The 17,584-nt window shown below is 38.3% G+C and overlaps 1 long non-coding RNA gene across 1 annotated transcript in view; it reads right to left on the bottom strand.

The window, feature by feature from the left end:
• Positions 1-628: 628 nt before the first annotated feature.
• The window catches only part of LOC147825601 (uncharacterized), a 52,114-nt gene continuing 35,158 nt past the window's right edge, over positions 629-17,584 (bottom strand). The window contains exons 2-3 of the long non-coding RNA XR_015440209.1: positions 1,060-1,132; positions 629-793 (exon numbers count right to left, since the gene is read on the bottom strand). This is a non-coding gene — a long non-coding RNA (uncharacterized LOC147825601). The remainder of the gene's footprint in view (positions 794-1,059; positions 1,133-17,584) is intronic.

Genomic DNA, 17,584 nt, shown 5'->3' with positions numbered 1-17,584 from the left:
TACAGCAAGAAGGGAGGCTAGCTGTATAGCCAGGCATTGAGGAATTCAGTTTTGGTCACTCTGCCTTTATTATTTATTATCCTTTTTGTCTAAAACTCCTATCCCTTCAACCCCTCAAAGGACATCTTTGCTGCGAGGCATTTCGCATAGAATTAGCAGTCATCCTTTCATCTTCTAACAATGGCGTCTTTCTTGCAGGTTGCTATAAGCCTTCGGATTAATGTTGTAAAGTGTAGCCGAGAGCCTGGTACACAGACAGTAGGACTAGCAGATGCACAAGACAGATCGAAGGCAGGACCTGTCACTCGTAGGGGACAGGAGGAGGACACATACACAGAACATGGGGTCTAGGCTACATATTTCAAAGGACTTCTAATTTAGGTTTTGGAAGTCAACCCCAAATAAGGTTATACAATCCATTTACAGATTTTTTTTTTTTAACTGAGAGAGGGAAAGAAGTTCTTTCAGCAGCTTTCAAATTGTGCAACATTACTGAACCATATCACCTGTATTGTTCCCTGTTGTAAATCCTAAAATAATCTTATGATGGGCAGAATATACTACAGTACAATATATTTTATAGTAAAAGTGTTTATTTTATTGCATGTAAAATTTGCAACATGAAAGTATAAAGCAATGTATGTAACTGTGCTTTCAGCATTTCAGTTTTTTCACTTTAGTAGAAAACTCAAAAAAATGGATATTGTGGTTCTCCTATGATCTCAAATCCAGATTAGAGATGTGTAGATCTGCGTTCTTCTTGGGAAGGATTGTCAACTGTCCGGTCAGCCACCTACAAAAATACCATGTAAGCCACAAATATGGCTTTTCATATGTGACTCTTACATTTTCTTATAGTCACATATTTAAAAATAAAATTATACAGAAGAAATTAATTCTAATAATATATTTTGCTCACCCAACATATTTAAGATATAGTCATTTCAAGAATGCAATCAATATAAAAATTATTTATGTAGTGTTTTTTCATTTTTTTAATACAAAGTCTACGGCTGAATGTGCACTTTGTACCTACAGCACACTTCAGTTTGGACTCACCATATTTCCAGGACTCAGTAGTCATGTGTGGCTCATGACAGGTGAAGAAGCCATAATCTGCAGAATCTTTCTTCTATTTGGACAGAGAAAACATGCCATGTCAATGATTAACAGTGGCATTTAAAAGGAGACAGTAAAAAAATATATATGAGATTGCAATGGACACCTAGTAGAATATTTTTAGCAAAAAAAATAAATTAAGTAAGAATCCATAATTTAACAAAAACATAAGGGTAAGAAATCTTTTAGCATATGTGATAATATTCCTTGGTCATATTTCACCATGGAAAAGAGTTCCATGAGCATTTGGGCAACAAAGATCAACTTGGAAAAAGCATAGAGACTGTGAACTAATTGTGATTCTGTAATGTGTGGAATAAATAAAATTCCATGAGCAAAGTGCAGTGTGCTTTATCAGAAGAAGCCTTAGATTTGTGTTCACAACAATTTCAAGTATGTAATCCATTTCTATCTATCTCGAATATTAGGCATAAAACTTTGAAAAAGTGCTCCTAGTGAAGGTGGAAAGGAATTTTACAATATTGGACAAAATGACCTCTTGGCTAAGGTGAAAGAAGTTAGACATATTCTCTTTTATGTGACATTCTGAAAAAGGCAAATCTATAGGAACAGAAAACAAACTCGTGGTTTTCAGGGGTTGGGATAGAGGGACTGGAAATGCAAGGCGGGAATTGACTACAACAGGGAACGAGGGAACTTAGCACAGTGATAGGAATGTTTCATATTTTGAATGGGGTGCACCACATCTAAAAGAATGAATTTATTGTATGTAAAGCATAGCACAAGTTGCTTTACTAAGGTTCCTTCTGATAAAGCACACTGCAATTTGCTCATGGAATTTTATTTATGCCATTCATTACAGAATCACAATTAGTTCACAGACTTTATGTTTTTTCCACATTGGCCCAAATGCTCACAGAACTCTTTTCCATGGGAAAGTATGCCCAGGGAATATTATCACATATGCTACCTTGCAGAAAGACTTTTTCAAGGGCCAGGGGTGTAGCTCACACAGCACCTGCCTGGCAAGTGTAAGTCCCTGAGTTCAATTCTCAGTACCAATAAATAAATAAATAAATAACCTCTTTAAGTCCTCTTTGTTTCTAACTATTAGAAATCCTGAGGGGCCAGGGATTTAGCTCAGTGGGGTCCCCCTGCCTTGCAAGTGCAAGGTCCTGAGTTTGATCCCTGGTATGGAAAAACAAAAATCCTGGGGATGTGTGCTCTCAGGTAGAATGTGTGAAATATAATTTGGTTATTCAAATTCCACTTCTCGTTTTTTAAACTCTGTAGTAGGCTTGTTTTGGGACTCTGCTTTGGCAATATCACCCCCATTTTCTTTTGAGAAATTAATTCTGCATTGCACGCTATTTTGGTGAGACTGCAGTTTAATATTCTTCCACCCAAGAAGTAGACATGTGCCACTAGCTTTGCCAACTAAACTCCATTTTCCAAGACTGTGGCTTTTTAATCATAAAGAATGATATTCTTATAAGAAATGTGGGTTATTTTCTGTCACCTAGACCTGTAAAGCAGCCCTGGCTCCTGTCTATGATTCTGTTTTGTCGCTAATCCTCCAATCCTCTCTAACCCCTCTGGCATCTCCTCTCTTGAACTGTAAAGGCTGGAAATTGAAATTACATTTCCAAATTCTCTTGCAGCTAGAGTTCATCACATGACTTGGGTTCTACCCAGCAGAGGTGCCTGTAAGATACTTGGAAGACACTTAAACAATGTATGAGGTGGCAATTTCACATAGGAAATAAGGTCAATTGGGACAACATGGGTAGAATTTCTGTTGTTTGCAACCAAAGAATCCTACTAATACATCCAGTCATTCAATAAATTTTTGCTAACAACTACTATGTACCAAATATTATTTTGACCTTGGAGATATAAAGATGGTGATGAAAGTATCATTCCCATGCAAAAGTTGAAAGTCTTTTGGAAAACGATTGTGTTCACTATGCTACCAACATAGCATAGTGCTATAATTCAAAAATTTACATCCATACATATCCCTAAGAGAAATGAGGGTACACATCTTCCCAAAGAAATGTAAAAAAATATTCATAGCAGGGCCGGGGATTTAGCTCAGTGGTTTTGCTGCCTGCTGCACAAGCTCAAGGACCCGAGTTCGATCCCTGGTACCAAAAAAAAAAAAAACATATATATATATATATATATATATATATATATACATACATATATATATATATACATACATATATGCACACATATGTATTCATAGCAGCTTTATTCATAATAGCCAGAAGCTCAAATGAGCCAAAATATTCATTAAAAGTAGAACAAATAAATAAATTTGGTATATAATGGAATATTATACAATAATAAGAGTAAAATAATTACATTCAACCACATGAATGAATTTTTTTAAAATACTGTGTTGAGAGAAAGAAGCCAGACACAAAAGAGTATGCTCAATGTGATCTCATTTACATGAAATTCAGGAACAAGCCAGATAAATCTTTTACAATAGAAGTCAGAAGAGTGGTCATCTCTGAGATTGTGGTGTTGACTAAGATGGGTCCCCAGGAAGCTCTCTGGGGTTCTGGAGAGACTCTGTGTTCTGATTGGGTAGAAACATAAAAAGTCATGAGGCTGTACACTAAATAGTAGTGCATGTTAGGTATATATCAATTTTTCAAAAAAGGAGAAGAATTTTAAGAAGCTCATAGCCCACCTGGGCAGCCAAGTAGCATTTAGAAAACTCTAATGTAAGTAATGAGTGTGAAAGACAGATGAATAACTCTTATGGAGCTACAGAGAGGGAGACAACAAGTTCTCCTCAGAGCAGGCACAGGAGCATTCATGTAGGAAGGCACTTGAAGCTAGACTATGAAGTGCCATGACTATCAAGATAATAAAAATATCTTTAACACAATTATCATTCATCTTTCTTTTGGAACAGAAAACTAATTTTTAATTTTAGTAGTAGTAGTAAGGATTTCATTTACTCTTACTGGAATTTTCCAACCCTCTATTCAACTCGTAAGTGGGTAGTAAAATCCCCAAGCTCAGCTGAATGTCATTTGGCCTTGGGCCTTGGACTTTAAAAGGATGTCAGTGTAATTATAAACATACTCAACATGCCGCCTGATGATTTAGACTTTTTTCATGTTTGTCCTATATTTTGAAGAAACTATTCTGGATTTTATGGTGTTTTCCCTTTGTTTTGTTTTGGTACCGGGGGATAGAACTCGGGTCCTTGCGCTTCCGCAGCAGGCGGCGAAACCACTGAGCTAAATCCCTGGCCCGGTGTTTTCCCTTTTACTTCAGTAAAAGTATGTACTGCTTTTAAAGACTATGAAGTACAGAGCTGGGTGTGGTGGTGCATGCCTGGAATCCCAGCACTCAGGAGACTGACACAGGAGAATCGTCATGAGTTTGAGGCCAGCCTAGACTACATAACCCTGGACTACATGGCGAGACTGTCTCAAAAAACAAAACGAAACAAAAAAGACTATGAACTATTTAAGTATGTTTTAAAGCAAGACAAAATATAAGAAAATAAACAGATGTTAGTCCTACTCTCTTTCTAGTCACAGAAACATATATAACATTTTGAGTGCATGTGTTTATCTGAAGTTGTCTCACACCCTGGGAGTAATGGAAAGGGGATGCTTACAACCTGATTTTGCAGAACCCAGTAAGAAGGCACCTCAACAATATACATGGATAAATATAAATATAAATATATATATATATATATATATATATATATATGATGTTTACAGACAGGGTCGGGTAGGGAGGAGAAAGAAAATAGTTTTGCAACAAGCTTTTTTAAATTATTTAAATTACAAATAGTCTATGTTTATACTACAATGACAGGTTTCTAATTGCAGCCTTGTTTTGCCATTTCTATTATGGAACTGTGAAGTAGATCAAATATCACTTCACCAAATATAATATATACATAGAAAATTCCAGTTAATGCTTCACAGAGACAATAATAAGACCTTCATCAAAAGAAAATAACTTAAACTGCCTCTTGGAGTTCATTCAGTTATTCAAACTCTTCATTCAATGAATATTCATTATGTAATTACTGTGGTCAAGCATTGCACTAAGAACTGAGAACATAGTAAATGGAATCAATATTTCCTCTTGAAAATCTAACACCCCAGCAAGGAAGAGGGATGTAAACAAGTAATAACAGCAATGAGTAAATAGTATCTTAGATTCATGCACAAAGTATAGACGTTCAGTGGGGACAGTGGCTACCTCTCAGAGGCATCATGGATGAAGATAATGTTTGAGTTCCCTCTCTAAAGGTGGAGTTTCAGGTACAAGGGAAAGCAAAGGGTAAGAGCAACAAGAGACAACATTGGAGAGGTAGGCTAGAAACAGTCCTAAAGGGCTTCATATGTCTTGCTGAGGACTGTAGACTTAAATCCTGTGGGCAATAGGAAACGAGTGAAAAATATTCACACAGGGAGTTAAGTCAGGCTCCCATTTTCCTAAGAGTCACACTTGCACCAATCCAAGTGATAGGTGATATGAGATCAAACAGGAGTCAAGGAAGCCAATTAGGAGGTTGTAGTGATTGTTCAAACAAGAATGATGAGGATGCAACAGAAGGAATGGAGAAATGAGCATAGTGTTGAGAACTATTTGAAATTTACAGAAGTCAAAACATTGTAATAGACTATGGTGGGGAAGCAGAAAACCTCCAAAATATCTAGAAAGTTTTCAGCCTGACTGAGTGGACGGTGATCTCAATAATGGAAATAAAAACAGGAGGATTAGCTATTAGGGAGAAAATAAAGGAGGTTTGGATTTTAACCAAATGATGAGCACCCTATCTGACTATTCAGACAGAGATTAGAGAGGCCACGGAAAGTACAGGTCAGGAGGTCTGATTATTTTGGTCCTTATTTTTCCAAAGAAAGCAAAAGTTCTTAGAAGTACAATTCTTAGTGTCTTCTAGAACAACTTCTTGATAAACTAATGTTCCTTTTTTCTTGGGACTTTGTTATCAAACTCTATAATTTGTTTAAAAGGGTGGAGATATTTACTGTTTCTCAGTGCTGTCAGCTTAAGGCCAAGTCTTCATAATTCCATACAAAATTATTCATATTTTTAAAAGGAAAGGCGATGAGAAATGATATAATATATTAAAGGAAATCAAATAAATTTACAATAAAAGATCATTAGGAAATGAAATCTTGTCAGCCGAGATAGATGGGTTTGATGATTACATTTAAGTCAAACTAAATTACTGTCCATGTATCTATTAAAGCATTTATAAGTGTCGAAAATTGAGATGTTAGGATCCTGACTGTAGGTGTAAAATCAAAGTGATTTTGACAAGTTTAAACATTCCTTAATGGTGAAGAAAAAAGAATTTTAAAAATTAAAGAAATAATATAAATTCAAGTGAAAGTTTACAGAATTCCTTTTCCATAGACTTCTATAAAGTTTGGGGAGTTAAAATAAAAAGTTAGAGGCATTATTTCCATAATTAAACATGACAATCAGATGACTTTAGCTCCAAATAACCAACTATGCTAAAAGCTGGCAAAATTTTACATTCCTTTCTTAAAGAACTAAAGGAAGCTACAGAGATAAATTCAAGTTACAAGTAAAAGCAATCTGCCCTCTCTCCCTCCTGCAGAAAAAAAGCCATTATTGTTTTGACTAAAATGAAAGCTTTCTCAACTAAATTTGTCTAAGCAGACCCCTTAATTAATCAATTTTCTGGGCTAGGGATTTAGCTCAGTGGTGCCATGCCTGCCTCACAAGCACGAGGTCCTGAGTTCAATCCCCGATAGTGAAAAAAAAAAAATTAATCAATTTTCTAGCAATCAATTTGCTTCCTCGTTTGAAAGAGAAAGGGACACGAGGTAAGAAAAATGTATGTTTACATTTGTATTTGTTCTTGAATTGTGGTAAATCCATTCCTGAGGTTTTCTAAGTACAATTCTCAGACACTAGAAAAAGCCTTCATTCTGGCAAAGCTGGGCAATAGATTTACCTGTACTGTACCTGTTTACCAAACTTGGAAAGGTAAAAAGAGCACCTGTCATTCAAGTTTCTGCTTCTCTCATGTATGAAAAGGTAACTGAGGAGATGGCTTCCAGAGGAGTGATTGTTAAACCTGGAGACATGTGTTTCAAGCATAGACCCCTAGGCCCTGCCCCACCTCTGTACATCAGAAACTTTTAGGGGGAGGGCATCTGTGCAGGAATTATTTTAAGTCCTTGGGTGAATCCAGTGAGTCAACAGTCATGTTTAGGAACTACAGCTCCAAGCTACTAGCGTTGAAGGTCTACAAAAGAATGAATTGGACATTCTCTTAAAAACGAAAAGGGAACAAATGAAGATGTGTGTCTCTCCACTCAACACAAAATTTGGTGCTGTACAACGAGCTCTCCAGGCTCACTGTAGCCACAATCACTCCCCTTCTCACACCACAACCCTAGGGCTGTCAGAGACATGGGGCTCCCGAGAACTATCTCCTCTCTATAGGTAGTCTGAAGTTTCAATCTTCTGACTCTGCTGTCAGTCTTGGTGCCTACTGTAAAAGTCGAGGTTCTTCAGAAAAGCTGAGCCAAGAAGATGTAATATGTAGTCAGCCACAAGTCACTTAGCAATGTGGATACGTTGTGATAAATGCATCCCTATGCAATCTTGTCAAACATCATAGAGTGTACTCCCACAAACCTAGGTAAATAGCTCAAATACACACTTGAGCTGTATGGTATACAGTATATACTATATGATGTGGTGTGTGTGTGTATATATTGTAGTGAATTTTGCCAGCCCCTTGATCTTGGACTTCCCAAACACCAGAACTATGAGATCTAAATTTCTGTTGTTTGTAAGCCCTTGATCCTTGATATTTGTTCCAGCAGCCTGAATTGGCCAAGACAATAAGAAACTGCTTGCTGAGTGATTTCTTTCTAGGGTGATAAAAATATTATAGAATTCAAAAGATGTGGTGGCAGCTCAACATTATAAGTGTATATGACACAAAAGCAGACAGGTGGATCAATGGAATAGAATAGAGGATGCAGAAACAATTCCAGGTACATTCAGCTATCTGGTCTTTGACAATTATGAAAATAATTTTGCCAGGTAGAGTGGCACATGCCTATAATTCCAGCACTCAGGAGGCTGAGGCAGGAGGATCACCATGAGTTTGAGACCAGCCTGGGCTACATAGTGAGGTCAAGGCCAGCCTGAATTGAATAGTGAGACCCTGTCTCAAAAAACAAAAAAACAAATTTTGACTCCATGGAACACCTGTCATCCCCAAGCCACATTTCAAAACCTATTGGTTTAAATGTCCTATTATTTGTTATTTTTTTATTCATTATTATTTTTATAAGAATATAGAATAAATGTTTATTTTTATACATAATCATTTCACACTTGCCCTATGTTACTATTCATTTTGGGTGATGATTGCTACATATATATTCCTTTGCTGACTACTAAAACAGATGTGAATTGACACATTTTTGTACTTAAAGTTTTATATAAATTATTCTCCACAAATACTGCTATAAAGTTAAGAACAGTACCTTGAATTTGTTCACTTGAATTTTCAAACTGATTCTACACACAGAGTTTAGTTTGATCCTGGAAATGAAACTTTGAAAGGTAAATAAATAGGACAAATATTTATCACCTTCCCATATCAAGTAGATACCTTAGGTTATAAGAAACAGAATTGAACTTTAGAAAACTTAAGAAATAACATGAAGAGAAGGTCTTTGTCCAAATTCACACAACAGAGAAGTTGAACAAGCAAGCTCCGGAAAGACCAGGTGCCAGGAATTGTTCAGGAATGTAGGGACTAGGAGCAAAGGGACAGTCACATTGATCACTCCAGGCTCAAGATTTGGATTTCTGGGAGGGACTCTCATTGGTCAAGTTGAGCTTCTCCCCTGCACTTCTTCCTGTGTCGGGCAGGAAACAGACCCACCAACAATGCAAATAATTTAAGAAAATGGAAGACTTGTTAGAGATTTTACTGGAATAAAGAAAATTACATCAAACAAGCAAAGCAGCTATTTCACAAATAATTAGAAATTAAGAACACCTATGTTTCTTGTACAGATATCAAGCCAGACGAGGACAAAGTCAGGACTAGATCTTTGGTCTTGCTATTTCCAGTCCTTGTTCTTTTCTTCAGACCTTGACTTTTTCTGGTATAATCACAAACAGTGCATTTCTCAGGGACTTGCTACTGTTGTACAATAGCTATAAGAGCACCATGTTGGCACTGCTTTGTACACCACACATGTTCAGTACCTTGCACAATCACATTATATTTAAGCATATGTACTTCTTATGACACCGATGGTGGCCTACTAATAGTTATTGCCAAACTATACCTTCCTTAGGCAAAATCTACTTCCTAACTAAAATAAATAAATAAATAAAAATAAAAATACTTGATGCTCACCTAGCAATCCATGCAGCTAGAGCCTGAACATGTGACTCGATCTTGACCAATGAACTCTGGTAGCAAATATGCTGGAGATGTCCGCAAATTGTGTCTTCTCCAATAAGACACAGAGAAGAAAAATTCTCCCTCTCACTTCCTGTGGCTGCAATGTAAGGTATATTGCCTGTATGTGCAGTAGCCACCTTATAAGTATGAGTCAAGATAAGAACAATTCCAAACACTGACCATAGCACAGTGGAAAGATTAAAAGGGCCTATATGTTTAAGGGTAGCATAGAACCACTGGATTAATGCTGGGACCACTCTGCCTCTGAACCCCTTGATATGCAAGATTAAAAATGCATTTATTCTCATAAGCACAAGGTCCTGAGTTCAATCCCCAGTACAAAAAAAAAAAGCATTTATATTTGTTTAAACAAAACTGGAAACATCCTAACTGGTGCAATGATTTTCCATGGACCCAGGCACCTAAACAAAAACTAAGCAACTTTCTAAGACTGTTGTGTATTCTATGTAATGCATTAACAAATACATACACTTATAACTCAAATCTGACTAAAAACATAACTAAAACACATATTTGTCAAAGTGTTAATGCTAGGGAAAATGAAAGGACAGTGAAAGTATTTCTTCATGAAAGAAGGCATATTATTGTGTCTTATAGGATAGAAGGTCTACTATTAGAAAAGTTACAAATATGTGAATGAACGGACTCCACCATCATTCCTAGAACCTTACACAACAGGAGACTCACAACCACTCACTTAGCAACTGTAATCACATAAGCCTTCTCTGTGTTTATGTCCCAAGCCCTCTATCCTGAACTCATTTTGTCCTTAAAAATGTTTTAAATTCCAGGGATTTACCTAGGTGTTTCCAGGGCCTGCCTCACAAGTGCAAGGTCCCGAGTTCGATCTCCACTACCAGAAAAAAAAAAAAAGCTTTAAACGTCTGAATTACACATAGATAACTTAGTATCTAACTTAGTTACATAGATAACTAAGATCACATGGCACCCTTCCAGTTATTTTTGAGTCTTCTAGTTTCTATAATAGAACTTTTTTTCACGTGCCAAACTCTCCCATCCCATATTATGGAGAGACTGGTGCTGTCCCAACTCACTGTAACTTCCTGCTCCACTGGATTCTTGGTCTCCCTGATGAGTCTTGCCTCCCTGTGTTTAACATCATCCCAAACATTGCACAGTCTCCCTCCAACCTTTTTCCCCTTCATTTTAACTTGACAAACCCACCACTAACACAAGGTTACTGTCTATATCCCCCTTTTAATAAAGGGTTGGGGCTAAACACTTTAACCGTCAATGTTAGGCATCCCTGTTTTTAAATTCCCTTGACCATCCCTACCATTAATCATCCTTTCTTCTTGGGCCCTGACCTTCCAGGAGGTTTCTGGGCTGCCTCTCTCACCAAACCACTCTACAGCTTCCCACTGAGTTCCCTTTCCAGGCCCCTGAGGCTCCTATCTCCTGGGAAACTCAAGAATTCCTCTCACCTATTGACACACAAAACAGCCCTCTCTTTATTTCACTCTCTCCTTGCAGAATTGTTGGGCTCAGCTTTTCAAATCCAAGATATCTATCAGGTTTTTTTCTTAAATAAGTATAAATCCATCTTCTGAGATGTACTGTAAATTCCCATTGAAAGATAGCAGAAGCAGCAGATGTAGTTAGTTTTCGGTTTTCAGTAGCAATGTTTTTCTTTCCCTGTGCCAGAATGCAAACATTTTGGAGTCAGTGCAGGAGGATGTTAAGATAAGACAATGTCTGCCTCAGTCTCGGGGTGGGGGGGCCTGATAGCCAGTGAGTGCCAAGGCTCGAGTCATTACCAAACTGAGTGCTAGACCATGCAGCTAGGACTTGCTGAAGGAGTAGCTGAGGGTGGTTATGGAGCTTTGTCCATCACCCCACCTAAGAATATGAAGGACTGAAGTAATAAAGGAACACTTAATATTTGTTTGGAGAGAGTCACTGCTATTCTCTTCACCCCTTTCTCCCCCGTGAGAGAAAGAAAGGCTGGAGAAGCAGGCGTTTCCATTAAGCTGAGCAAAGAGGAAACAGGAAGAGAACTGCTCAAAAGTCTCTGTGTATCTCCCAGAGGAGAAGGAACAAAAGGGCTGTGTGGTTGTTGTGGAGAAAACTGCTCCTCTGCCGGTGGCAGGGCAAACTTTGAGACTTTCTCCTGAGTCAGCTGGGATCAGATGGAGGGGTCCATCCTCCTGCTGAGTGTAATTCTGACCCAGGGGCTTCTGAAGGCTCAGTGAAACCCCGTAAAACTGTTAAATCCATGGTAAGAGTTGTCAAGATAAAAACAGAGAAAGAAAAAATTTAAAATAAAGAATAGAAATGTGTTATATTCTAATATCCTACATAATTGAAAAATCAAAAAATACACAGTAAAAGACTTCCTTCTGATACATTTAGGCAATTTTAAATGAAATAAACAATACCGGGCATGGTGATCATGCTGTAATCCCAGCACTAGGGAGGCTGAGGCAGGAGGATCACTGAGTTTTGGAAGCCAGCCTGGGCTACATAGTGAGTTCAAGGCCAGTCTGAAATATACAGTGAGACCCTGTCTCAAAAAAAAAAAAAAAGGAAAAGAAAAGAAAAAGAAATGGACAAATCTCTGGCGTTCTACAACATTCCAGAATCCTATGAGAAGCACAATTCTGAATAAACTTTTGATAATTAAAAAAATTGAATATGTCATTAAAAATATTCTCATAATGTTAAAACCCAGGAGATAGATAATAAAGCAATGTTTCAGAAATTAGGAAGTAAAAAATTTCCAACCTAGAAGCTGTCCTGAACTAAAACAAACAATAAAATCTGTCTCCATTAAATTAATAATAGTGGGCCAAGGATTTAGCTCAGTGGTGCTGCACCTACCTCAAAAGCACAAGATTCTGAGTTCAATCCCCAGTACCAAAAAATAAATAAATAAATTATTAATAATGTCTCCATTAAAGATATTGTCAAAATTGTAGTTTTAACTCAATCACTATAACTATGAAGTATTGTAAGCAAAATATCTTCATAATCTTCAGTAGGTAAAGTGTTTTGTAGAAAACAACAAAAAAATGCTAACCTTTAAAAACATGAAAAATTGTACTTCACCAAAATTAAAAAATGTCTTCTTATAGTTACTGTTGAAACTGATGGACAGCGGAAAGAAAAATTAATGGATAGTCAAGGATGTAGCTCAGCGGCTCCCTGCCTGCCTGGGAAGTGCAAGATCCTGAGTTTGATCCCCGGTACTGGGGGGAAAAAAATTAATGGACAAGCAAAACTTTGGAAGAAAATACTTGTACACCAATATCTGGCAATGGAATTTCCTCCAAAATACATTAGTAACTCCCTCAACTCAATAACAGACAACTTAGCTGGGTATTGAAGCACAGGACTGTAATCCCGGCACTCTGGGAGGCTGAGCAGGAGGATGGAAAGTTCAAGCATAGACTGGGCAATTTAGAGACTTGGTAAGGTCCTGTCTCAAAATAAAAAATAAGGGAAGGGTGAGGAAAGGGTGGGAAGGGAACATGGAAAGAATTAAGATGTGTTAGGTACATGTACCAACTCCCATGATGAATGTAATCATTATGCACTGCAAACATATACAAATAAAAATTAAAATTCTTTTTTTTAAAAAAAAAGCTGGGGATATAGCTGAGTGCAAAGGGCCTGGGTTCAATCCCTAGTACTACTAATAATCTTAGTAATAATAACAGAGAACCTAATAAAAGGTAAGCAGAATGCTTGGATAAGCACGTGAAATAGTGTTCAATATCAATACTTACAAAGGAAACACAAACTAAAAAAACAAGACACCACTGCATACTCAATAAAATAACGAAAATGGACCAGGTGTGGTGGTACATGCCTGTAATCCCGGCACTTGGGTGGCTGAGGCAGGACAATCACCACAAGTACATAGCAAGACCTTGTCTCAAAAATAATAAATAAATTAGCTAAAATGAAAGAAATTAATAACAATAAGCTGAACATAATGGTGCACACCTGTAGTCTAAGCACTCTGGGAGCCTGAGGCAGGAGAACTGCAAGTTCAAGTTCTGCCTAGGCAACTTGGCAACGTAGTGAGAACTTGCGTCAAAAAAAAAAAAAATTAAGGCTGAAGATGTGATTCAGTGCTAAGGCCCTAGGTCTGATCCCCAGTACTGAAGGAAAAGAAAGAAAGAAAAGGGGCCAGGGCAGGGTGGTTGATAACAAATATTGCAGAGTGTTTTGAGTAACTGAAACTGTTGCCTGCTGTTGACTGTTAACATAATACAGCTACTTCAGAAAAATAGCTTAATAATTTCTTTAACTTTTTTCTTTTCGGTACTGGAGATCAAACTCAGGACCTTGCATTTGCGAGGCAGGTGCAGCACCACTGAGCTAAATCCTTGGCCCTCTAACTTTTTAAAAGTTAAATGTATATTTATTTCATGACCTAAGAAATTCCATTCAGGGTCTAAAAAAAATAAGCATACAAGTCCATAACAATGTTTATAGAACTGTATCATAAGCATAGCAATAAAATTAATATAAAAAGAAAATTGTAACCAAAATAAAAGTTCAATAGACAAGCTAGACAGTTGTATAGAGGAAACAAGAGAAAAAAATCATTAAACTTGAGGAAAGAACAGCAGAAAATACCCAATCTAAACATCAGAGAGGAAATAAAACTAAAAAAAATGAAAATAGCCCAAGGGAACTCTGAGCATATATATATATTTTTTAAATCTATCATTCATGTCATCTGAGTCTTAGAAAAGGGGAAGAATAAGCATGGATCTGAAAAATTACCTTAAGAAAACCATGACTGAAGTCTCAAATTTGGTAAAAGACATAAACCTACCATATTCAAAAAACTAAACAAACTTCAAACTGGATAAACACAATTGAAATTACTGTAAGATGCATAGTAGTTAAACTTCTGACAAATAACAACAAAGAAAACTCTTGAAAGCAGCCAGAGAAAAATAATTTCTTACCAACAGAGGAACAATAGTTTAAATGATGTAAATGGATTTATCAGAAACCATGTGGGCTAAAAGAAGTGGTGTAATATTTTTCAAATGATATGCACTGTTAACTCAGAATACCACATCCAGGAAAATAACCTCCAGGAATGAAGGAGACATCAACATATTGTCAGATGAAGGAAAACTAAGAGGATTTCTTTCATGTAGGTCTACTCTTTTATTTTTTATTTTTATTTTTTTAAAGGGAAGGGGTTTATTTGGCTTACAGTTCATAGAGGTTTGACTCCATAATCACCTGACTCCAAGGCAGGAATGACAAACAGGCATGGCAGAGCAGAAACAATATGGCACACACAAGGCAGCAAAGGTAACAAGAGAGAATTACCGGTGTTTCTCTGCCCCTTTTATTTTATTCAGACTACTTAGGGTGGGAAACACTCACACCCTTAATCATAGTGCCCTTGAACCTAGCATTGCATTATGAATCAATTCCAACTTCACACACACTAGATCAAGTCTATGACCACATGAGGCTTTGAGGGAAAATCCAAACCCAAGCCATGACATTCCACCACTGGCCCCCCAAAGACTCATGCACATTCCTTTACATAAAAGGCATTAGTCCATCTCTAAGAGTTGCCGAAGTCGTAAAAGTTTCAGCATTGCTGAAAAGTCCAAATCCAAAGTTTCCTCTGAGATTTAAGGCAAACTCTTAAGTTCAAGCTCCTGTACAAATGAAAAGAAAGTCAAACACTTCCAACATCCAATGGCACAAGACAGACATTATCATTCCAAAAGGTAGAAATAGGAGGATACAAAGGAATGGGACCAAAGTAAACCCAAAATCCAGTAGGCCAAATATTAAGTCCTGTAGTTCCATGTGTGGCATTTGAGGCAGTCTTTGGCAAGTTGTGAACTCCAAAGGGCTTTGGGGGCTCCACTTCTGTGGCAGTTCTGTGGTTGTAGCTCCCATGGTTTCTATTTTGGGCTGGCTCTGCTCCCTCCTTGAAGCTTTCCTCAGACCATCCATGTTCCTGCCTTCTCCAAACTTCTGGGGTCATCATTGCACCATTGGCTTCACACTCACAGCTTCACATATTTCCCCTCTCAGAGATACCCTGTCTGGCCTCCCAGGCCTTCTTCTGAAATCTGGGTGGAAGCCTCCCTGACCCCACAACTCTTGCATTCTGCATGTACCTAAAATCAGGGCCACATAGATGACAACAAGGTCTTCTGCCAGCTGGAGCATTAGTAGCCAATCTTCTCTCTTTCTTAGCTGTAGGGATTCAGTGTCTATGAACCACATCCCCAGGAATAACTTCCCTAAACTGCCATTTTGGAACAACTTCCCTAGGCTGCCGCCATTTTGGAACATGGCAGCCACCGCCATTTTGGAATTTGGTTCTCTGGGGATTTCTTCTCAAAGCAAATTCCTTCACCTTTATAACTCTGCAGCTGCAAAGAGTGGGGTTGTGCTGCTTCTTGTGATGCCCTCAGGCCATCTTTTCTATTCTCCTGTTCCTTTTCAGAATTCATGATCTCCTCTGCTTTATTTTTGCAGTCCACAGCTTTACTGGTGCTTTCTTTTGACCAAACTCAAAACATTTTAAATCCTTCTGCTGGGCTTTTTGCTCTTGAATCTCAACATAGACTGGCTAAAAGCACCCAACAGTAGCCATGCCACTGCCTCAATGTTCAACTGCCTTGAAATTTCTTCTGGAAGATTAATTAGCCCACTGCCCCTAGTCAGTCTCAGGCAGTCGCTGGACACAAACAAAATGCAGACAAACTTCCTGCCAGGCAATAACACACATCATCTGGAGTCCAACAGCCAATGCAGTCCTTCTTTCTAGCAGAAATTTCATGAGCCTGGTCTTCACCAGCTTTCTGGTCTCCTGAGCAATGAATCTCCCATACAGAACAACCTAAGGCATTCCAGTGCTACTTCTGTGGCCAGTGTCCCTGGATCTTTCCTAACTCTTCCCCTTCCCACAAGCCAGTTCCAAAGGCTTTTGAGCCACATGGCCAGGTAATGCCACACTAACAACCCCACTTCTCTGGTACCAAATTCTGTGTCAGTTACCTTTCTTGCTCATTGCTGAGACAAAACACCTGACACCCAAAGTTAGAAGGGTAGGAGTTTATTTGATTTACAGTTCATAGAGGTTTCAGTCCATAATCAGCTGACTCCAAGGCAGGAATGTGAAACAGGCATGGCAAAGCAGAAACAACATGCCACACACAAGGCAGCAAAGGTAAGAAAAGAATGAGGTCTACTCTTTTAAAAGAAAGTAAAAGAAGTTCTCTAACCAAAAAGAAAACAATAAGAGAAGGAACAGTCCCAACACAGAGGAGGAGGCTTCCTGGCCAATGTACCACTTCTCCCAGCACAGAGGAGGAGGCTTCTGGGTTGAAGTGCCACCATGTGGGACTGTATGATTCAAAAGTTAATTACTCCCCTAAATTCTGTTGTAAATTTAATGGTTAAAATGTGTTTGCCTCGGGACAATGGACAATCAGTAATAGGGCGAGATTACTCAGCCATCTGTTTGCCCTAAAACCAAATGTCCCGGGGCCCAGTATCTATAGGACAATCTGTAAATGTGCTGACTATCCACACAGGGTGGTCGTGACTATTAGTCAGGATGTCTGCTGACCTTCAGCATGTGATAGTGAGCCACTAACCTTCGTTCTTTTTTTTCTGTGAATCTACATGTTAAACCCCCCTCAACCCCCTATAAAAACAGCCTCGGACTCTGAGCCAGTTGCCTCTCTTAGCTACTTTGCTTTGGGAATGCCGTCTGGCCAGCCTAATAAAGGTCTGTTTTATTTTTCAACCTGACCGGTGTGTTCCTTCCTGGGTGCTCGTCACTGCAGTCAGCTCCTCGGAGCATTTGGTAAGGCCCTCGGTCTTACAACCACACCAGAGCAAAGGAGGAGGCTTCTGGGCCACAATAGCACTGAGCCAAGCACAGAGAAGGTGAGCTGGGTGGGTGCCAGCAGCATCCCCCCACCCCCCATCAAAATAAGAAGGCACATAAGCCTCAAAACCAGACTT

This window comes from Heterocephalus glaber, unplaced genomic scaffold (genome assembly GCF_053883595.1).
Source record: "Heterocephalus glaber isolate CG9 unplaced genomic scaffold, H.glaber_assembly_v1.0 deba00001497, whole genome shotgun sequence".
NCBI lineage: Eukaryota > Metazoa > Chordata > Mammalia > Rodentia > Bathyergidae > Heterocephalus > Heterocephalus glaber.
Note: the sequence above shows the minus strand (reverse complement) of the source record. Positions and strands in the feature narration are given on the sequence as shown.